At 39.0% G+C, this 8,882-nt stretch overlaps 1 protein-coding gene across 2 annotated transcripts in view; it reads left to right on the top strand.

Annotated features, from left to right (window-relative positions):
• The first annotated feature begins 355 nt into the window (after window positions 1-355).
• LOC112056534 (R3H domain-containing protein 2-like) overlaps window positions 356-8,882 on the top strand; it is a 59,423-nt gene continuing 50,896 nt past the window's right edge. For both annotated transcript variants that reach the window (XM_052886816.1, XM_052886815.1), the window contains exon 1: window positions 356-772. The gene's annotated coding sequence lies outside the window, so the exon portion shown is untranslated. The remainder of the gene's footprint in view (window positions 773-8,882) is intronic.

The following is an 8,882-nucleotide window of genomic DNA, read 5'->3' as shown; positions in this document are numbered from 1 at the left end:
TAATAGGTTTATTTTTCCAGTTAGAATATATCAGAGACACAATTATCCGCCCACTTTAATATGAGGCGTATATATTAAAGTTGGCGGATAATTGTGCCTCTGAGTATGTTTATCAAACATGATCAATATTACAAAATTTTAGGCCATCTAGTGTTAAGAAGTAAATATTTTATTACATATGACAATGTCATCAAGCGGTAATTTTCTGAAGTATACTAGCGACATCTAGCGGTGCGAAGTGAAACTTCGTGGTTGTAATATAGTTAAACCAAATCCGTTGAAATAATGCCCCCAGAATACACGTAATGAACCGAAAACAGATGGCGCAGTCATTTTTGCAATGGACGTTATGCGCATGTCAAAAATACATGTCATTCATATCATTTTATTTTGTGAAATCATAAAATCGAGTTGATTTTGTGAAAATACACGGTCGTGGTTGCTTTCAGTTACGGACATGAGCGCGTATCCGACGCGGACCATTGTGTTTTACGTATAGGTTTTAAGTGTTTCTCAAAAGTTAGTCGTAGACTAATATGAATTTTCCCACTGTTTAAAAAATATATCCAGGATTTTCCGCAGATTTCCACAGTCGGATCGGGAAAGCGTATTAGTGTTTTACTAGCTGTGTAATGAACGTAAAGTGGTAGTTTCTTCCAATACAGTGGCCAGTGCTCACATATTTCTATTTCGGACATCAAAGTAGGGTCTAAATTTACTTTTAAAGGTGATGTGATATACCTATTGCTTTGGGAGATACGCAGAAAATTGCGTAAGTACCTACCTACTGCATTTTTTTCTATAATATTACAAACTATTTATATATTTTTAAGAAATGGATATGCACTTTACTTATATGCAAAATATTATCAATATTAACTTGGCCAATTGGCATTTTTTTAAATATTGTAAGTAAATTAATAAGAAAATAAACAGAATATTAACATATTAAAATAAACAGAACTTATAAATAAAAGTAACCTTGAAAAAATTGCAAAAATCTGAAAAATTTAAGAAATTCGTGATTTTCTAAAGCTAGTTTTGGTTTTGTAGTGGGGTTTTCCACCCTTGGCTCAAATATTCAGTTATTAGCTGTAATAATTGAAATTGTAAAGTATATTTATTATTTCAACAGTGTCGCCAAATAATTTAGCAAGCTACCAAATGTCGAATGATTTTAAATGATGCATTATACATTTTTTAACAACAAAATAAAGAATGGAAGGAAATGCCTTTAATATGCAAGTAATACAAGTCCTTGCAGGTGACAGATAATTTCACTCATAAAAGTTCGAGATGAATATCTTCATGAATCCATGAAGATAATTGTCTCAAACTTTCTGCATTCCATGGATTCACAGTGTGAGTGCCGGTCCATGGCGTGGTAGAGAAAAATTGGACCACATTGAATTGTAAGGGTTTTGTATATACCTTGTTTATATGCTATGGGAAATTTTAACTGAGAATATTCACGATAATGGTATGTTTAATGAATGTCACATAGGCAACTGTCACCTACACCGTGCTGCAGCAAACATAGGATAGCTTACCTTTTTTTATTTACTGACGAGTAAGCAATCTCACCTTAGTTATGTGATAATGCAGTCCAAGATGGAAGTAGGAATTTGAAATACCAGTTTTTTCTACTCTTTTTTTTTATTCTTTACAAGTTAGCCCTTGACTACAATCTCACCTGATGGTAAGCGATGATGCAATCTAAGATGGAAGCGGGCTAACTTGTTAGGAGGAGGATGAAAATCCATACTCCTTTCGGTTTCTACATGGCATCATACCGGAACGCTAAATCGCTTGGCGGTATGTCTTTGCTGGGTGGTAACTAGCCACGACCAAAGCCTCTCACCAGCCAAACCTGGACCAATTAAGAAAATCTCAATTGGCCCAGCCGGGGATCAAACCCAGGAGCTCCGTCTTGTAAATCTGCCGCGCATACCACTGCCACGGAGACCGTCAAAACTACTGCTCATTCCTATGACAGCTTCTACATGTCATCATACTTGAATGTTAAATCACATGGGGGTATGTCTTCACCGGTAGCTAGCCATGGCTGATGCCTCCTACCAGAATAGACCTGAGGCAATTTAGACCTAAGCTTGGAATCAATCCTCACCATCTTACAATCTATTTCATTACTAAAACACATCAAAATTGGTTTAGGCTTGACATTGTAAGTTATAACAAACAGAAAGAACGTTTATCACATAATATTAGCATGCGTTTTATCCTCATATAAAATCACATCATAGATTTTCCTGATTGGTATTCTATTCTTAAGGCATATTGAAAATAGGGTGACCATTAGAATAATAATTGACAGAAATTATTATTGGACAACCAGATTTGTTTATGAATGTTTAAAAATCAGATATGGATAGTTGTATCCATATCTGATTTGATAATACCTATAGCCTGTATAGTGTGCATAGTCAACCAACCTGACCTCTAAATTGCCTGTTATACCTACTCATAGTATTACAGGCTCAAGAGATTTACAGGCAGTTTAAAGAAAATTATATAGTGGTAATAGCAATCAGCAAGTGAATTTTATTGAGATTTCTTATACTTGTCATTTTACTCACTGTAGTGAGATGAAAAATTTTGTTTTGCATACAACATCTTTATTTACCTCTCATGCTCTTGAATACCTCGTGACGCTCAGGATTACTTTTTTTAAATAACAAAACCTCCCTTTGCCCGTAGTACTATACCTTGGCAAGTTCGTTGTTGACACTCCTATGATATGCGGTCGACGGGGAGGGAAGGACTGCGCGGGTGTGAAGTGGTGCGCGCGGGGCAGAGGCTAAAAGTGGGGTGCATCAATTGTTGGTTTATCGTTAATCCAGAGTAAAATCTATTTCCATTCTAAATTTCAGTCAAATCGCTTCAGTAGCCGCAACACAATGGAGAAACTAACATACACACTTACACACAAACTTTTACCTTTATGGTATTAGTGTTATTCAGATAGCATGGGTAGGGTGACAGTTCATTTTACTCTTGAAAGTTTGCCGTGATTCACGATAATAGTACGTACTATGAACGTTATACATGTTACTATGTATGTAACTGTTACCGTACCCATGCTATGTAAAAAACACTTAAGTGTGTTTGCCTACATATGCCCAGCTGTGAAATAACAACAATTTCAAATAGTTGGTCACCCTCTCGATAACTTGTTATGTATGGTATTATTATGTACCTATATGTTACATGGTAAATTATGTGGTTATTTGTAGCGAACTTCCTTACTAGTTACCCACTACATTGTCATCAACCCATATTCGGCTCACTGCTGAGCTCGAGTCTCCTCTCAGAATGAGAGGGGTTAGGCCAATAGTCCACCACGCTGGCCCAATGCGGATTGGCAGACATCACACACGCAGAGAATTAAGATAATTCTCTGGTATGCAGGTTTCCTCACGATGTTTTCCTTCACCGATTGAGACACGTGATATTTAATTTCTTAAAATGCACACAACTGAAAAGTTGGAGGTGCATGTCCTGGACCGGATTCGAACCCACACCCTCCGGAATCGGGGGCAGAGGTCATATCCACTGGGCTATCACGGCTCTCTCCACTGGGCTATCACGGCTCTCTCACTATATGGCTAGGTAATATTTTTATTGTGAATTCTTGTTTCTTACCAGTATACATGTATTCCATAACAAGCCAAAGGGGGAGCTGCTGACAGGGAATCTGCAGCAAACTAGCTCTCGAGGAAATCCTTGAATGATATTATGATATCACGGTAATCTGCTCATAAGCCATTTATGTATTCACATACATAAATGGCTTATGAGCAGATTACCGTCTTGCAGAAAGTACTTGTCGGGTACTAAGCTTTACATGTCAAGAATGGCAGATACACAAAGTAACACTATCAATCATTACTGGAACGACCATTTAACTTGCTAATACAGTTCTACCCTCTTTATTGATCAAGTACAGTGCTGATAATATCACATGTAAACCAGAGTTATCTATCATAGGGCAGGTAGTCAAGCACGAGCGGATCTCAGACTTGCAACTGATGTCAGTTGGATTTAGGGGCCCCTTTACGACTAGTCAATGCTCTCCATCTCCGCTCGCGTTGGCTCCCAGCTAAGTAACTAACAATGCAATGGCCTTACTTCTATCTTCACCCACTGAAGTTCGGAAACATTATCACTATTTTAACACTGCACCATTACTATTTAACAAATGGAAGACGACTATCGATTCCAAGAACTTTATTACACTGAACTGCTCAACCAGCAGGCTACAGAGTGGCAGAGCGCCTCCACTCCGTAAAGCGTACCGCCTACGCGCCATTTCAACGCAATACTATTGGACGAGAGTCACGTGATCAATCTTTCACAGTCTTATTTATTTAAACAGTAAATAATTAAATCCCAATTACATGCAACCTGATTCTAATATTATCACAATAATTAACGTAGATTTAGCTAACCGATCAAAACTCACTCGGCGACATATAAAAAAAAAACTAAGTTACCCACTACCAGGCTAGGTAATATTTTTATTGTAAATTCTTGTTTCTTAGCCGTGAAATGTATGATATTCCTAGTTCTACTATCTCCAACATTTGCCGTTAATTTTCTTTTTCACAAGAGACAATTGTGCATTCCCCGTAAATGAAGTCGAGAGCGAAATTAAATTTTATACACATTTTTAATAGAACGAGTGTCTGTGTAAGCTAGACTTACCTTATTTTATGAAGGCCGAATGTTTATGAGCCTATGTTCCTACCATAGGTATTTTTGACGGCCTCCGTGGAGCAGTGGTATGCACGATGGATATAAGACGGAGGTCCTGGGTTCGATCCCCGGTTGGGCCGGTCCAGGTTTGACTGGTGGAAGGCTTCGCCTGTGGCTAGTTACCATCCTAGTGACAAAGACGTACCTCCAAGTGATTTAGCGTTCCGTTACGATGTCGTGTAGAAACCGAAAGGAATGTGGATTTTCATCCTGCTCCAACAAGTGACCTTCCATCTTAGATTATATCAGCACTTACCATCTGGTGAGATTGTAGTCAAGGCAAACCTACTTATTTGCCTTGACTACCTCCCTGTTGTAAACTAAACTGCGTTAGAACTCTCTCCACACAGCTCTAGTTATAACGTAAAGGCAAAGATACCGCTAAGCGATTTAGCGTTCCGGCGCGATGTAGACACCGAAAGGGGTGTGGATTGTCATCCTACTCCCAACAAGTTACCCCGCTTACATCTAAGACTGCATTATTACTTATCAGGTGAAATTGTAGTCAAGGGCCAACTTGTAAAGAATAAATAATAAAATTGAAAATTTTGAAAACCCTCGGAAGGTCATGAAATTATTAATTACACTCTCGATCAAGTCATCAGTATTCTCTTTCAGTGCGCTTTCATTCGAGACACTCGAGTATATACCAACATTCGGTTATTCTTCCCCACTTTAACCACCCAGAACTTTTAAAACGGGAAAACCGACTTTCATCAAACATATCTAACAACACTCGCACATAAATCACCTTTCATACAAAACAAACTAAATTGAAATCGCTTCATCTTTTCGGGAACTATGATGCCATAGACAGACAGACACGTCAAACTTATAACACCCCTTTTTTTTTTTTTTATTCTTTACAAGTTAGCCCTTGACTACAATCTCACCTGATGGTAAGTGATGATGCAGTCTAAGATGGAAGCGGGCTAACTTGTTAGGAGGAGGATGAAAATCCACACCCCTTTCGGTTTCTACACGGCATCGTACCGGAACGCTAAATCGCTTGGCGGTACGTCTTTGCCGGTAGGGTGGTAACTAGCCACGGCCGAAGCCTCCCACCAGCCAGACCTGGACAAATTAAGAAAATCTCCATCTGCCCAGCCGGGGATCGAACCCAGGACCTCCGTTTTGTAAATCCACCGCGCATACCACTGCGCCACGGAGGCCGCCAATTTTTGTCGGAGGTTAATAAAAACAAAAAGGAACGAAGTCAAGACCTTTTGCCAATGACTAACATTCACAAAGCGATGCTATCGCGAGGCTATAGTAAATCAGCCGATAGCACGATAGGGTAGTGAATGAATCAGATGTGACTAAGTTCCACGCCCACCTGACCCTTCACCTTCACCTGCAAAGGTTGTGGTATGTCACCGCCGTAAACAATACTGCAGTAACTGTCATGTTCATGTTAAGGGCGCGCAGCGCGTCGTTACGATATGGATAAAATTCGAAGCGCAAACGAGACGCCGAATTATGACTTTCACGTGAGTGAAAAGCACGGAGCGATTGACGCGCGACGTATTTTATGACGTGAGCGCCAAAACCATTTTTACCTAATTGCAAGTAAATTAAACAACATAACGAAAACTAAATGGCCATGTTCAAGATATATACCTAATTTTCTATACAAAACAAAAATTTAAGAAAATAAGTTTGCTTTTCCTGAGATTGAAAGCAAAATGTGAGCAAAACATGTATTTTTCAAAAAATAAACTATCGAGAAAAGTTTTACAAATTGTGTATTTTGTATAGTCATAACGAAGCTAACACTTTGAAATATCATTTACCCAAATATCAGGCTCCTAACTTTTCCAGAATCTGAGACCCAGAACCATTTGTAACCACCAAATTACATACTGCACACTCTTAAGGGTATTATTTATTGCAAAAGCTGAATAGCGAAATTATTACTTTTAAGAAAAAGCTGAAACCGGTAAGTGGCTCAAGTATGCCTCTGACAGAGAGTTTTTTGACGGCCTCCGTGGCGCAGTGGTATGCGCGGTGGATTTACAAGACGGATGTCCTGGTTTCGATCCCCGGCTGGGCCTATTGAGGTTTTCTTAATCGGTCCAGGTCTGGCTGGTGGGAGGCTTCGGCCGTGGCTAATTACCACCCTACCGACAAAGACGTACCGCGAAGCGATTTTGCGTTCCGGTACGATGTCGTGTAGAAACCGAATGGAGTGTGGATTTTCATCCTCCTCTTAACGCGCTTTTCGGTGCGGGGTCGCCCTTCCAGCAACATCGATCAGCTGTTCGAACTATGTGCCCCGCCCATTGCCACTTCAGCTTCGTTACTCGGATGTAATATTACAAAACTTAATATCATTTCATTAAACGCATCTATACTAATACTATAAAGCTGAAGAGTTTGTTTGATTGATTGAACGCGCTCGCTAATCTCAGGGAACTACTGGTCCGATTTGAAAAATTATTTCAGTGTTACATAGCCCATTTATCGAGGAAGACTATAGGCTATTTATTATTCCCGTATTCATACGGGAACGGGAACCACGCGGGTAAAACCGCGCAGCGTCTTCTAGTTTGATAATAAAGCCAATAAATAAATCCAAAAATACATCCGGTTAGATTCTCGAGCACGCCACAATCGACTATCGACTAAATATAGTTGATTATGGTTGAACAGACGGCCGGCCGTCGATAAATCTCTTTCGCATGTTTAGATACAACATAGTGAGTTTTATACATCCAATGTACGTACCTGCCTCTGAGGTAACTAATGGACCGAGAATCTGCGTGGCCACATATACCTCATTTTAGAAATAAAGTTTATTAATCCGTACTCTCAGGTTTTTTTTTTTATTCTTTACAAGTTAAGTTACAAGGTAAAATTTTTTGGCACTACGACTCTATGGCCCAAGGGTCTCCACGGCAAAAGGTACAAAAATTTAACTTTTTTTTTTTCTTTACATGTTAGCCCTTGACTACAATCTCACCTGATGGTAAGTGATGATGCAGTCTAAGACGGAAGCGGGCTAACTTGTTAGGAGGAGGATGAAAATCCACACTCCTTTCGGTTTCTACACGATATTGTACCGGACCGCTAAATCGCTTGGCAGTACGTCTTTTGCCGGTAGGGTGGTAAATAGCCACGGCCGACGCCTCCCACCAGTCAGACCTGGACCAATTAAGAAAATTTCAATCTGCCCAGCCGGGGATCGAACCCAGGACCTCCGTTTTGTAAATGACTTCTGCCTCCATGTCCTGCCTTATTTCAGTTATTTTGATTTTAACACAAAAGCACAAAATATTTTCAAAATTAGATGATAAATGACGACGTTACTTATGAGGTTCAGGTAACAAACATTAAAAAAAGCATACGCGTTAAATTGAGAACCTCCGTCCTTTTTTTAAAGTCGGTTAATTAAAAAGCTACGCTTTATTCTTGGACGGTTGAGGGTTAGGACCCATGTAACTTGCTACCTTCCAAAGCCTTCCTAAATGTATGTCTGGCTACCACATTCTCTTGTTCCATTATATTATACAATTTTAAAACTTTGAATGGATGGATGGATGGATGTGTACAGAATACATGTTACATGCGTAAACAGTCATCCAGGATGTTTGATAATAACTCACGCTAAAACAACTAACGGGTCTGGATGTAAGACACCGAGAGATTATAAAAAAAAAATCGGTTGTCTGTAAAGTCGGTTTACTGACGATAGTTGAACGTGACAACGTCATAAGAAAATACTGATGGTATGGTTGCATATCAAAAGAAAATGTTCATTTTTCTAAAATACTGTTTGATAATCTTCATAGACCAGAATATAGTTTATTTCTTGTAAAAAAAGTTGGCAACCCTAGAGCGAGGGAACGACGCATGACGTCATCTTTTTTCGAGTTTGCATCTGGCTTCATCGAAATATAAGTCACGTCAAAAAATACATAATAGTAAAAAAAATCTGCTGATACAATAAAGCTGCTGAAAATAAGCCGCAAAAATCTATAGCCGCAGTTGGATTATTTGGTAGACTTTCTTTACAAAGTCTATTTTTTTTTAGACTAACTAGAGGGGGGATATTAGGTACGCACTATTTACTTAAAAGATAGAGAAAATATACTTAAAAAAAAACT

This window comes from Bicyclus anynana, chromosome 18 (assembly GCF_947172395.1).
Source record: "Bicyclus anynana chromosome 18, ilBicAnyn1.1, whole genome shotgun sequence".
NCBI classification, from domain to species: Eukaryota; Metazoa; Arthropoda; class Insecta; order Lepidoptera; family Nymphalidae; genus Bicyclus; species Bicyclus anynana.
The sequence above is the reverse complement of the archived record's forward strand: the minus strand, read 5'-3'. Positions and strand labels throughout refer to the sequence as shown.